We start from the raw sequence: 15,769 nt of genomic DNA, 5'->3' as shown, positions 1-15,769 counted from the left end.
TATAATGAGATTAGCGTAAATGAGTACTTCATGGTCGATACACTCTTGGTGGACCGAGCAGCCTGTTCTATGAGCACTATGTCTCAAAGTATAGCTCATAACAAATTTAGTTAGCCAAATATGACTACAAAAGTTGGAATTATACCTCAAAATAAAGACCAATTTTTCATCACCTTGATCATTCTCTACCACTGTTAGAAGTGACATGACTACCTTGGATATAATTCTTGTACATTTGTAGAATAATCAAACTTTATTAAGAAAAACTGAAAAAGGTTCTAGTTCTTTTCCAACGTGACTAATAAACTCTTCTCGAGCTTCCAGCTGGGTACAGTCATTGATTATAACCGATACTTCAATGACAAACTCTGCTATCTTCATCAGGGAAGAAATACTGAGTTAGGGCTCTGGCCTATCACTTGTGAAGTCTGGGATTTATTCTGGTTGAATCTTCTTAAAAGATAGTCTCCTCGCTCATTACACCACAACACATCAGGTATATAGCAGTTCAATATAAGAGTAATCCAACGAGTCCCAATCCTCTACTCTTTCCCAATAGCCCAATAAATTCTCTGCTTTGGATGCTCAGCCCTCTAGATTGCGAGTATCGCAAATGTATTTTTCTCCTTTGGTGTCATTCCGAACCTTAAACAGTCACGGTGTAAAGAATATTTTCTTCACATTGCTTTTGAACCTTTCACCAATCATTTCTATTTATACTCCCTAGTTCTTGGCCTCTCTCAACATGAAAACAAATTCCTCGACCCACTGGCCATCAGTTACCTATCAATATTAATCCCACTTCCTAACATTTGGTCCTCTGTGCCATGCTGTTGTATGCATTCATCTAAATGCTTCTTAAATATCCTCAAGTAGGGCAGATTTCAATTACCCTCTGAGTGAAAAAAAAATCTCTTCCAATCCCTTCTAAATTTGTTTCCTCTTCCCTAAAATCTTTGTCCTCTAGTCATAGATATCTCTGTTAAGGGAAGATTTTTCTAGTGTAACTCTGCGCTCATTATACAGCTCATTCAGATCCCACTCACTTTCTTCATGCTGAGGACAATAAACCCAGCCTAGCCAGTTTCTCCCCATAGCTGATACTCTATCCCTAGTAACATCCTTGTACATCTCTCGTCAATCACATGCAAGGTTGAAGGTATGTTTATTATCATGGTGTGTATGTAGTATACAATTCTGAGATTCATCTTCTCCAGACAGACACATAACAAGAAAAAAATGAAGGCCATTCAAAAAAGACATCAACCCCCAATGCACAAAAAAAACACACACAAAAGGCAACAAGAAGAACATCAACCCCCATGTGCAAAAAAAATCATGCAAACACAACAAGAACATCAGACACCCCCCATATACAGAAAACAAATCAGGCAAATGGCAATAATAACATCAACCACCCCTCGCGTGCAACAATTAAACTGCACAAATGGCAACAAGAATATCAACCACCCTCCCCACGCATGCAAAAAAGAACAAACAAATCTTCTTTATGTGTGCTGAACAGAACTGTATATAGTACTCCACCTGTGCCCAGATATGATCTATGTATTTTTTAACTGTAATCTCCCTGCTCTGATTGTTTACACCTCAATTTAGGACAGGTCTTCTGCATGCTTTAATGATCATCTACTTATGCTGTCACCTTCAGCCTTTCTTAGTCATGTCCCCCTAAATCCCTTTTCTTTAGTACACAACAGTATGAGGGTCTGAGACACAAGGTAATTCATGACTTAGAATGCATTTTCTTTCTTCTGGAAGGGGACATTTATCTCATTAATTGTGAGCCCAAGGAGTCCTTAAGCTGTTTCCTAAACTGTATACACAATATGTGTTCATCTGCATGAACACAATACAGCTGGCTTTAGAGCAGTCAAATTTTGCACAGTGGCACCCTTTTGTACCAAGAAACTCTACACCTTCAAAACTAAACAACTATAGCCAAGTGGCACTGATGCCAATCCATATGAAGTGCTTTGAACAGCTTTAAAATCTCCATTCCTGTCACACTGGAAACTCACCAACATTCTTACTGACAGAACCCCTCTACGACAGATGCCATAGCACTTGTAATGCACCTGGCCCTGACACACCTAGAAAACAAAGACACTTAAGTCAAAATGCTGTTTCTGGATTTCAGTTTGATATTGAACACTATTCCCCAACAGATCTCGGTGAGCAAACTCCTACTCAGTCTAAATACACCACTGTACTAGGTGTTGACCTTCTAACCAATAGACCACAGATAATCAGGATGCACCACCGCTCCTCCCTACTGATCATCCTCAAGACGGGTGTCCCCAGAGCTGTGTGCTGAGCCCATCGCAGTACACTCTGCTCACATGTCACTGCATGGCCAAACACCTGAGCAATCACGCTGTCAAGTTCGCTGACGACAAACAGTGTTGGAGCTCATCACCATCAATGATGAGATGGCCTACAGAGAGGAGCTGGTAGAGCTCAAGGCCTGGTGCCAGGCAAATGACCTCTTCCCTAATGTCAACAATGTCAACGAGACAAATGAGATGGTTCTCAAATTCAAGAGAACTCACACCACTCAAGCTCCTCTTTACGTTTGCAGCATAGCAGTAGAAAATGCAAGCAGCTTCAAACTCCTGGGAATGCATATCTCACAAAAAACCTCATGGTCCTGGAATATATCCTGCACAATCAAGAAATCTCACCAACACCTCTACTTCCTGAGAATGTTAAAGAGATCTGGAGTATACACAACAATACTAACAACCTTCTACAAATACGTAGTAGAGAGGGTCCTAACATGTTGCATAGCATTGAAGGAAGGTGGCTATCTGAAATCATCATGTCAATATTGATGAATATGCAGAATCGGTGACAGGCTACATAGGATAATATATTTAAGGTATTATCATGGCTCATCATTACACTGCCAGAGCAAACTAGCAAGCATAGCTGACTGCAGAGGTTCAAGCACTGCTTAGGGATTGGGATGCTGCCTTCAGATTGGAAGAAAGGATGATACTAAGGTCTGCAAGAGCTGTGCTCTCCCATGCCATCAGAAAGGCAAAGCCCACAGAAAATCCACAAACACCTTTGTGACACCAGGGGCATGCAGCACATGTGGCAGGGTATACAAACCATAACCAATTACATGTCCAGCCTACACATCAGCAACAGCAACACTACCCTTCCTGGTAGCCTGTGCGCTTTCCAATTACGATTTGAGCAATTGAATGATGTGACCTCGCAGAAAGCCCCTCTCTTCCTGAGGAACAGGGACCCTGTCTGACCACAGCCGAGATGATGAGGAGCCTAGCTAGGGTAAAAACCACGCAAAACTGCAGGACAGGACAACGAAACTGAGTCAGTTTCTGAGGGACTCTGCGGCCCAGCTAACAGAGGTCTTAAAGGACATCTTTAATATCTCTCGGTAACTGCAGGCTTCAAGACAGCCACCTTCATTCCAGTGCTCAAGAAAGCAATGGTAACTGACCTGACTTCAACAATCATGAAGTGTTTTGAGTGGCTGGTAATGGATTGTATAAAATCACACCTTACAGCTAAATTGTACCCTTTCCAGTTAGCCTACCGCTGAAAATGGCTCAATGGTGATGCCATCGCCTTGGCCCTCCACTCTTTCGTGTCCCACCTAGAAAACAATGTCTCATACGCCAGCATGTTGTTCGTCAACATCACCTCAGCATTTAAAATGATCATCCCTTACAGGCTGATGGGTAACTACCCTCGCTGGAACTTGACACCCCTCTGTAACTGGATCTTGGACTTCTTGATGGAAAGACCCCAGTCAGCCCAAGTTGGCAACAACATCTCAAGCTCTATCATACTGAGCACTGGTGTCCCTCCAGGGATGGGTGCTCAGTCCACTGCTGACTCACGCTGCACTGCCAGATTCAGCTCATTGAAAACCAAATAATGGCAGCATTAAGATAGGTAAATGGAAGCATTAGGATAGGTAAATGGAGGCACGTCTGAAGAAATAGATTTGAAGAGATTTTTACAGTGGGAATAGATAAGATTAGGGAGAGACTTCTAGGCAAATGTTTAAGAACTCAACAATTTTACAATAAAAAAAGAATAGGTGCAAGAAAAGTCAGTGCTTCAGAATTAAGAAGGGGTCTGCAATGACACAGAAAATAGTAATTTAAGTTTAAGTTGGGTGAGCTTGAATATTGACGTTGAAGAATGTCAGATTCATTCTAGATAGGTGGCCTTAAAATCAAGATCTCAGATTTTTTTGGAGGGGTGAATAGATTGCCTCTCCAACACTGAAGTTAAGTTGCATGGAGTTACTTATTCATGCATTGCATGATGTTAGTTTTGCAGTGAAACAACATGGTGACTGATGGTTGTGCAGAGTATGGTGATGAAGGCAGAGATGGGACATCTCTTAGTTGACATTGTGTTGGAAATATAAAAACAGTGTGACTCACAAAAAGCAAAGGCTATTGACATAGAGATATAACACAGAAGGAAAATGTGTCTTAACATGTTGAACATGAGGTGGACACGGAGACAGTAAGCCAGATTGCAATCACATTTCATGCACAGAGGTGTGAACATAATACAAAAGGAGAGACAAAGCATAATCATCACTGTTTTTCCCCAAGATAGTGTGTGCCTTAGACTCCCCACACTTATGGAAAGAGAGAGCTATTTTTTCACTGGGAGAAGGGCAACAAGGGACTGAACATTTCCTTGATCGTACCTCAGATACGAAGACTAATCAGCAGACTTTTGATGGGTGTTTACAAGAGGTGTGGAGCTTCAGAAAAATATCCAAACAATATAGTTTTATCATTGTTTCAAACTGATAAACATAGATAATTAGAACAGAAAATGCCGAAAATATTCAGGGAACATCTGTGGAAAGTGAATTGTAGTTAATATTTCAAATCAATAACTATTTATCAGAATGGACCTGCTGAAGACATCAACCTAAAGCATTGTCTGTTTCTCCTAAGATGATACTTGACCTGTTTCTAACAATTTCCAGTTAATTTCAGATTTCTACTATCAGCAGCTTTTTCACCTTTCAACTATTAATGTGCATGTACACAAGGCAACACTGCTAGCAGGAACATTTTCAGACCACAAGACCATAACACATAAGAGCAGAATTAGGCCATTCAGCCCATCAAGTGTGCTGTGCCATTTCATCATGGCCGATCCACTTCCCTCTCAACCCCTATTCTGCCTTCTCCCCATAACCTTTCATGCCCTGACGAATTAAGAGCCTATCAATCTCTGCCTTAAACACACCCAATGATCTGGCATCCTGTGGCAAAAATTTCATAGATTCATCGCTCACTTGCAAAAAAAAAATGTCCTCGTCTCTGTTCTAAATGGATGTTCTTCCATCAGAGGCTGTGCTCTTTGGTTCTAGACTGTCCCACCACAGAAAACATCCATTCCACATCCACTTTATCGAGGCCTTTCAGTATTTGATAGGTTTCAATGTGATCCCTTCAACAGCCCCCCTCCCACCAGTCTCCTAAATTCCAGCAAGTAAAGGCCCATAGCCATCAAACTCTCCTCATATGATAGCCTTTCTTTCCCAGAATCATTCACATGAACCTCCTCTGAACCCTCTCCAATGTCAGGACATCCTTTCTTAAATAAAGGACTTAAAACTGCTCACAATCTTCATGCAATCAAAGATTCTACTATTGTCAAAATTTGAAATCTAATATAATCCAATGATCTATGGAGTTGGTTCATTTATTCAAGTGGTCTGTAAATAGCCACCTAAAACAATACAGCAAAAGAGTACTCTAATTCACCTTATCATAAAGTGATAGTCTGCTAGGATAGCAATTCTGAACTTTGTCCATTTACGTCTGCTGGAAGTTCACGTGTGTAGATATTGGATAATCCAGCTATAAGCATTATGTTAGTCAAGTAGCCTGCTAATGTATAATGTTATGGCTCATACATTTTACATAAAACTGATTCTCCAAGGAACCCCTCCAGTACAGAGTAACTTCTTTTAGGAGAATTGTTGGATGGGCAGGTGGGGAGGGAGTGTAAGGAAATTGGTGAGAAGAAAAGTAGCATAAATTGTATTCACTGGCATTTCAAACTTCATAATTGCATTCTTTTCAGGCTTTCTCTATGTTGTAATGTTGAAAAGTATAAAGATTAACAAATCAGACATAGCATTAATTAGTCAAAAAACTGCAAATAGTTCTGGCTACGGTGTGGACTCAGCACTTTTTGCTTTGCCTGAGCACAGTTATTATAGGCAAAGATGGAACAAACAGAGTATTCATATTTCATAACTGATTTTAATATTTTCCAGTTTCTAAAGAACGCAAGCTCACAGATACATGAAAATGAAAATGTGGCAAATATAGTGGGAATTCACATTAGCAATATTAATGTTATTTCATGTTTATTGAAAAGTAGTGGATCATTTACAAATATTACACTATCACTGGATAAAGTGAGATTTTAGCCATTGGGATCTGACTGTTTCATTTGTAAGCTTGTTTTTGGTAATATAACCAAAGTGTACAAGTTACACATGACTTTACTCACGAGACACAACTCGGCAGTAAGCCAGCTGCCACAACAGCAGGAGCTATCTCTGCTCAGAGATTAGTAATACTGTAGACTGAAAACTGTGATGTAATTTTTTTTTGTAAGAGCCTTTAATATATTCCCGGTTTAAACTATGGTAGGATGGGTTAACAAAAAAGAGGTATCTTCTATAATCAAAGCTAGATGGAACCTTGTTGAATTAGAGATGAGGTTATGCAATGGTAGAAAGATGATTTTCATCGGACCTAGTTCCTCCAAGGTAGCTTTCTAGCATTTTAGCAGACAACCCCAATCTGGTGATGTAGTTTAAAACAAAAGCAAACTACAAAGCTCCAATCACGGTGCTGAAGCATTTCAAAGTGCTTTTCAAAGAGATTTAGCTTAACGTCACTCCATCTGCTTTTCACTGGAGAAAGGGTGGACTTCTTGATTAGCTCCTTAACTTTCCGAGCCAGTATTAGCCTGTTGGTTGCAGCATAGCAGCACTAATTTACGGAAGTTTGGGTGCAAGCTAGTTGTGATTGGTACGTCTAAAAAGGACAAATGAATGGATGAAATCCATGAACAAGAGGCCATCAAAAAAAAATAGTATTATACTGAAAGACTCTCAACACAGTAATTGACCACAATATGGGCTGTCACAAACAGCTCTGCATTATGGCCATTCTGCTAATGTCAATGCACCATAAAGAATCTGCTGCACACACTTAGATTTGGAAAAATGGTCTGCATATATGCAAAAGATTAATTCATAAGAAGGTAAAAAAAAAGGGCCAATTACAAGTTTAAAAGGCTTTAGTGCCAATGTCTTATCTGCATAATCAATGTTCACTAATAAGAAAAAAAACTCCTTGATATTGGCCTAAAATAACTCTACATGTTAATGTTATTTATTTTAAAAGGCCATTTTATTTTCGGTTATTTCTGATGTACATACAATAGTCACTTTTCAACACAAAACTGAGGGAATAAACCACAGCATAATTCAGTGGATTCCGGGACACATCCGAACCAGTACATTTTGGCCCAAATTAAGTGGCTGCCCCAATTAGCCAATGTTTTACGGAAATAATTCTTAAAGTATAAAAAAGACAAACTGCCATTTTCCAGAGTAAGAAATTACATACTTAAATGAAATACAGAACAAATTAGAACACTACCTGTCATGTTTAATAATTCCAACACATAAAACGAATTGAAAGAAGAACAGGGGTGCCTGAGAGATGCACATAAGCTTCATTTTTACTTTGAGCAAGGAGCACACTGATGACATGGTGGCATGACAACGTATACCATTCATGCACTTTTCTATATACCTATAATGAATTATTTAAACAAACAATGAATGCTTAATAAAACAATAAATTTACAATATTCCTCAAATATTACTGAAATATTAAATACACAACACTATTGTGTTATAATACTGTACAATTAAGTTGTGTATTAGTTCCTAATAGATATCGATGAAGGAATTAACCTGATGTATGTTGCCATGTTCTTTTGATTGACTGCAAATGAACATAATAAGCACACACACCTAGTGCAGATAATGGACTGCCTTCATACAATGCTTTCGGTGATTGCATCATCCAAGTCTTCATTCTCATTGTAATATTCAGAATGTTATTGATAGCTTCAAATTCTTCATTGTTCCTAACTTGCTGAAGTAGTGAAATCATTTCATTTTCATTCCCGGCCATTTCTGACACCTCCAAACCTCAATGCTTGAAACTGCAGTGAGCAAAACGGTTCTGAATTGTTTTACTGCTTATTTCTTGCCAATTATCAGTGACAAAAATCACTGCTTTTTGCACACAAACACACACAGCTGACACTATTTAGAAACTGTTTGCTCGAAACACAAAGTAACATCTAGTGGCTACACAAGTATGCGTACACAACTGATGCTAGTTAGAAGCTGCTTGGCAACCGTCTTCTGTCCTGATTGAGCTGCATAGTGTCCCAATTAAATGTAGAGAATCCTGGCTAGTTTCTTGATTTGCTTTTCATCTTTAAGAGCTTTCCCAAATAAGTGGCTGTCCCGATTAACCGATGGCCCAATCAGTAGGAATCCACTGTATAATTATTCTTCTGAACCTCTAAAACTAACATTACGAAGCTACGCTTGTGTTTTATCCACGTGGATAACTAAAGCAGAATTTTTGTCATTTATTCATATCTAAATTTATCATCAGTTTAAATTCATCTTTATATCAAGGGCAGCAACACAAGAATTTTCAAAATAATGTTTTTCCCAGATGCACGGAATTTAAAAAAAAACTCGGTAGTTTCATCTATCTAATCTAGGTTTAAAATACCCATTAGAACATATATTTTTATAATGTTACAAAAGATAAACATCATTCCTGTTTTGAAAGGTCTTGAGACTTTTAGAAGGATTATATCGGAGGATTAATCAATTAGGCTTACAAGGCATATAGAGATGGCATTTTGTAAATGGGATGATTGGTGACTGCATGAAGTTCCAGTAACTGTCTCCATCTCTATTATATTGGGGATTTATCAGAGCTTAATGGACTGGCTTCAGTTGAAGTTCCTGGGGTGGTTCAGTTTCATGTAACCGGCTCATGGCAAAGCCAAAGACAGGTCTTAACAACTGAAACTGCTGTGTCACATTGACAGTCCAAAAGGAAACTGGGCTTCATTCCAAGTTGTCTGCTTAGATTCTAAAGATATTTCTGATATTTTAATTCTTCATTAGTTCCAAACCCAAACTCGGCATGACCGTGGCAGCAACATTCAGACAGGAGAGGGGACAATTCACTCTGACAATCTTATTCATAAAGGCTGCAGTTAGGTTATTAAATAAGGTTAGTTTTACCATGCAATAAGCCTTTTGCAAATGATTAAATTATTTTTTTCTCCCATTAATGAATCAAATTAGATTTTTTTTCTCCTTTTAGAAACAAACCATCAAACACCAGCATGCAGAAATGGAATTTAAAAGCTTCACTACTCAACAAAAGAGTTTCCGTACTTTTATCTTCTCTTTTTTCTTTTTTTTCATACAATACACTGTTCCGCCAGAATCCTCAAAATTATAGGTACTGTATGCAAAGGCACAAAGCTCCAGGGACTGAGGTGCAAACCTGTCCTTGGGTACAATTTATGTGGTGTTTACACGCTCTTTCTGCTGTCTGCTTTTCTCTGGGTGCTCTGCTTCTTCCCACATTCCAAAGATATACAGGTGGGGGGCTGGGGATTGGGATGGAATTAGCTACTTAATTCAACCCTTGGGGTAGATCAATATAGAAAGAATCAAATTGAATCAGCTGGGCATCTTAGGGAGAATAAGTTCCAGAACTACAGAGAAATAAAAAGGAAGGAAAATGGAATAGCTTGGCTGGGAGACAGCATGACCCTGACAGGCTTAATGGTCTCCTTCTATATCATAATAAGCAAGTAAGCACAGAAATAATTCTTCCGCAGTAAGTGCAATTCTCATATCTATTTTACTAGAACACTTGGAGTACAAACCTGGATCTCTGATCATATTTCCTTTTCAAATTCTAATTTATAAAATATATGACTGTGGAGATACGCAGAATTCCTGTTTTAAAACTCTGTAAAGTAGACTGTTCTGGTTCCCAGGCATTCTGGAAGTGATGAGATAACTCCATGCAATTCACTTTTATAAACGGAATCAAAGAGCTACTCCAGCACAGGAGGAAGCCATTCAGCCCATCAAGTTCAATCCCATCAGAGTTCCTGATGAAGGGTCTCGGCCCAAAATGTTGACTGTTTACTCTTTTCCACAGATGCTGCCTGGCCTTCTGAGTTCCTCCAGCATTGTGTGTGTGTTACTTGGATTTCCAGCATCTGCAGATTTTCTCTTGTTTGTGACTGAGCTCCACATCCTCACCTTTTTGCCATAGTCTAGCAAAATATCCTATCTCAACTGTCCATCTGTGCCTTTTTGAAATCAAGACACAAGATACTACAGATTCTGTAATCTAGGGCAAAAAATATTCTGCTGGAGGAACCCAGCAGGTCAAACAGCAACTGTGGAGGCAGAACAGAGGTTGAGGTTTTAGTTTCCTCTAGCAGTTTTTTCCATTGATTCCTTTTTGAATGCCTTAACTGCTTTTTGTGCCACCCCTAGAGCATAACCACTCTCTGTAGAAAGCATTTTCTTCACAATACCAAATTTTGCCCCTCATGATCCTTAAACTACTTTCTTATTGTAAGAACTATGGATCTCTTAACTGCCAAAAATAAGCACTGAAGATGTGGTACATTGATCCTTTTATTCTTTTAAATAAAATGTTCTCTTTTATGATATGTTATAAATTGCAAGACATCACTAGATAGCAAGAAAGACAAGATTTTTCAGCTCCATGTCACAGCATAGGAGCCACAGCCCCTTAGAACAGACTGGTGACCATCTGGTAAAACAATGGGGCTGACCCGCTCATGTACTGCCTCATGTTTTCACAGTCATGTTTTGATATTAAATGACAAGTGAAATTGCTGAGTAATATTTAAAGGGAATAGATGAAAATAGTTAATACCAAGAATTAGAGGCTATCAGGTCCCTTATCTGTACCTTATGAAGCATTTTCCATTTTGTATCTAAAAATAAAAGCAGTATTGACTACATTTCTGATACAAAAAAGTTCACAAATTTAATTTAGTACAGTGTGTTATTTGTAAACCTGAATCCAGTAAATAGTCAACCAGTGTAAAATGGTTTGCTGCATTGTCCAGTGGGTGCAATCTCACACCTCAATTACTTTTGAGGAAAATCTAACAGAACTAGATCTGCAATGATTTAACTAATCTGACCCAGGATGCAATGGGGTGGTACAAATTGTCCCAGAAAGCCTTCACTAGAAAGGAAATGCATCTGCTGAAATTGACTTTCTTCATCAATTTTCAAGGACCTACAAAGCGCAGAGTGTGGCAAAATCTCAATCAGAGATGAGCTTGATTCTCTCCATTTCAAAACAGAAGAATGGACATCTGTCACTCACTGCCTGCACTCACATGAGGAACAGTAGTGTGTGGTGAGTCGGGGAGTAAGAAGCCAAGAGACTTAACAAATGGTACAAGTAAACTGGATCCCTTCCTTAAACAACCTCAGCATTCTTTAAAAAGCTACAACAGCACTGAACTGTTAACAGGTTTACTGTCAGAGCAATTTGCCAAACTAGTTTTTCGACATCTGTCACTGCATTAGAAATCCACATTTCAATAGTGAAGGGAAGGCTGTTGTGAGAAAAAGCAGACGCTCTTTAAAACAAAACAATGACGAGATGAGGTTAGACATACATATTTATGAACAGTTACAAAGATATCAGTAGACATGGGAGTTCATGTAGAAATTTGCACCATGATGTCTGAACAAGCCACCCCTTTTTGATCCTACAACTCTCCTGATCACAATTCAGTGAAAAGGGTCACCTTGATTTGAACAAAGATTACCATATAGCAACATAGAACCATTGCACACAATGACAGTAGAATCAGTCTTGCAAATAAGATATTACAATAACTTCTAAAGGAAAACAATTTATCCTAAAATGTCTTCTACAGCAAGCAGCTGAGTTGGCAATTCCTGCAGGTGCTAACTTGCCCGATTTACAATAGTGAGCAGCGAAAGCAACATTTTCAGTCTGTCCACAGCAAAAGGCAGGGTATCCCAACGGTTACCATTTCAAGTCTGCTTCCCTTTCACATTCTGTCATGTCTGCCCATGGCCTCTTCTACTGCCACGATGAGGCTATTCTCAGACTGCAGGGGCATCACTTATATTCCATCTGGGTAGCCAACTTAATGGTATAGATATCTATTTCTGCAACTTCTGGTGATTACTTCCACTTTTCCCTCTTCTCTCTTTTTCCTTTCCCTTTTCAGTTACCATCATACTCCTTCCCTTCTACCTGCCAATCATCTCGCTCTGGCTCCTCTCTTCCTTCCCTTTCTTCCCTGGTCTACTGCCTTTTCCTATCAGATACCTTCTTCTTCAGCCCTTCACCTCCCAGTTTCTTAATCCCACATACCCCTCTCCTATCACCTATCACTTGCCAGCTTGTACTCCTTTCCATCCTCTTTATTCTGGCTTCTGCCTCCTTCCTTTTCCAGTTTTGATGAAGGGGCTCAGCCTGAAACATCAACTGTTTATTCCCCTCTGTAGATGCTGCCTGACTTGCTGAGTTCCTCCAGCATTTTGTGTGTGTTGCTCAGCATTTCCAGAACCTGCAGAATCTCTCGTGTTCAGGATACAGTACACATGAATCAGAGCAGCCTGCTCGCCATTGTTTGAAAGGAAATTGCAAAGATGACTTCAAAGCACAATACATATGAAAATCTTCTGTATAAACATTTAGGTGAATTTTCTATTTAAGACTGGCAACAGCATCCTTGGAATTAAACATGTACTAATTAAAAGAAAATCAAATGAATTCATCCGAACAAAACTGAAACGGGACATAATCCAGCAAAGTTCTTATTTATTTGTTTGTTTGTTTGTTCATTTGTTTATTTAGAGATACAATGCGGTAACTGGCCCTTCTGGCCCAATTACACCCATGTGGCCAATTAATCTAACACATACGCTTTTGGACCGTGGAAGGAAACTGGAGCACCTGGACAAAATCTACGCAGCCACAGAGAGAATGAGCAAATTCCTTACAGGAAGCGGCAGAATTGAACCCCAATCGCTGGCCCTGTGTAAAGCAGCTGAGCTAACCACTACACTATCATGCTACCCCATAATACCTACCAATGGGAACAAGTCACATGCTGTCAGTCGGCAGCATTAAACAAAATTATTTGTTCTGCTGTTCGGAAAAGTTTGTGAGGATCTAAACAAAACAAAACAACATAGCAGTTATGTTGTTTCAAATTACTTGACTATACGAATTTAATGAATTACACCAACCAACATTTTTGGATATTTCTGATTAAAAATCCATGTAAATATAAAAGTTTTATTCTCAGAAATTAACTGCAGAGCTGCCCTAACCAGGCAATGCAGTTTTCTGTATAAGACTCTAAATGTAATAATCTTATTTATTTATTCATTGAGATACAGTGTGGAATAGGCTTTTCCAGCCCTTCGAGCCACGCTGCCCAACAATTCCCCAATTTAATTCCTAAAATTTAGAATGACCAATTTACCTAACAACCATAACATCTTTGGACTGTGGGAGGAAACCAGAGCATCTGAAGGAAACCCACACGGTTATCGGGAGAACATACAAACTCCTTACAGGCAGCGGTGGGAATTAAACTGTAAAGTGTTGTGCTAATCACTCTGCTATTGTGCCACCCTAGCTTAATAAAATTGTTATGTCCCAATATTCTTCAGTGAGAACATGGAATTTAACAACACTACTTTACCCCCTGCTATCTCAAAGAAAGGGTCAGTGACAATGTTGACCCATTTTGTCCTCCCTAGCTGAGACACCAAAAATGTATACATGAATGGTGTAAGCCAACAACCAAGTTTGGAATGGCTGCTTTCTTGACAATCCTGATTGGGGATACTTGGTGGTTGTCTCTTCTTATTGCAAGAAAACAACATGCTGTTGAATTCTTCATCAAAAAGGAAGGAGGCATCCGTGATGCATTTATATGAGTGTTGCATTAGTAAGTAGCTCCTCGGTGATTAGAGAAGGTCAATGCAGGACATCGGGCACCAAAAGACACCAACAGTGAATGAGTGGATATGCAAGGTCACTACAGACCAGTCAGCCTTATGTCAAGGGTAGAGAAATTATCAGAACAAAAAATACTGAGGAATGGAATTAATGGAATTTGAAACTGATTATGGATGGTCAGCATGGTTTTGTGTGGCAGAAATCCGGTCTTAATGACTTGATTGAGATGGTTAAGGAGGTAACAAAGGCAAATTATGAATGCAGTGGTGGTAATATGTTGTCTATATGGATTTTAGTGAAGCATTTGACAAGGTCTCACATTGTAGGTTGGTCCACAAAGTTAAGACACACAGGATCTAATGCAAGCTGACTAATTCAATTCAGAATTGGCTTGGTGATAGGAGACAGCTGAGGAGGCAGTGGCAAGAGAAATGTTTTATTTTTGTTTGCTTAGAAATAAAAGACTAAATATTACTGCAGGCATCAGTGCAGGGAGTTATGCTGTTTCCGACATCGTTATTGACTTAGATGTGAATGTAGGAAGAATGACTCGTAAGATTGCAGATGGCAGGAAAATGAGTGGATATCTGGATAGCCATAGAAGGTCGTCTAAGGATATAGATCAGAGGGAAAGTTGTTTAGATCACTGACAGAAGTATTTTAGGGAGTCAAATAGAGGTATAGCATATAAAGTAATTGGAAAAGCACTAAGAAAAGCTAATGAACAGGAAGACTTAGTGGTCAAAGTCCACAGTCCCCTGAAGTGGCAACACAGGTTGATAGAATGGTGAAGAAGGCATATGACCTGCTTGCCTTCTGGGGCAGTTGAGGGAACTATGTTTGCAACTTTACATAACACTGGCCCGGCTACACTTGTATCATTATGCAGTTCTGGTTGCTGCATGAAAAGAAAGATATGATTGTGCTGGAAAGAGTGCAGAGGAGATTCAACAGGACGTTGCCTGGATTCAGGGAGAGATTAGATTACTGTTGTTTTCTTGCAGGTAGGAGGCTACGGGATGATTTGACAGAATTATATATATTTGTATAATATAGGGTAGATAGAACTACGTCATTTTCCCATTAAGAAGAGAGGAAGAGTTTTAGCTGTAATTTTTTTACACAAAGAGTAGTGGATGTCTAAACAAGAGGAGGGTACAATTACTATATTTAAGAACTATTTAGACAGATACGATAGGCAAAAGGGGATCTAGTCCTAATGTCGGCAAAATGTAATTAATGTAGATGGGTGTAAAAGTTGGTAAGTATGTGATGAATCCATTTTTTGTGCTATATGACTCTGACACTAATGTCACTCATAGAACCAATGACACAAAAATAGAGTCAGCTCCACAGTAACTCTGATGTGATTTACTGTGTTGTCATTGTACTGTAAAAGCCATGTAATTCACCATCTTAGGTGCAGCATGCTGGCTACTAAGGCAGCGATGCCTGGCTTTACTTGTTAACAGAGGACCACTGCTCAGTACATAAAAAGTTTTAAATCCACAGAATTATAATTTGACCAAGAAGAAATATGATTAAATAATGAGGTAGTGCTGCTAAGCAGCAAAGAGAAATGT

At 39.1% G+C, this 15,769-nt stretch overlaps 1 protein-coding gene across 3 annotated transcripts in view; it reads right to left on the bottom strand.

The window, feature by feature from the left end:
• etv1 (ETS variant transcription factor 1) overlaps nucleotides 1-15,769 on the bottom strand; it is a 140,375-nt gene that overhangs the window by 115,357 nt on the left and 9,249 nt on the right. The window lies entirely within an intron of this gene.

Source organism: Mobula birostris, chromosome 3 (genome assembly GCF_030028105.1).
Source record: "Mobula birostris isolate sMobBir1 chromosome 3, sMobBir1.hap1, whole genome shotgun sequence".
NCBI classification, from domain to species: Eukaryota; Metazoa; Chordata; class Chondrichthyes; order Myliobatiformes; family Myliobatidae; genus Mobula; species Mobula birostris.
The sequence above is the reverse complement of the archived record's forward strand: the minus strand, read 5'-3'. Positions and strand labels throughout refer to the sequence as shown.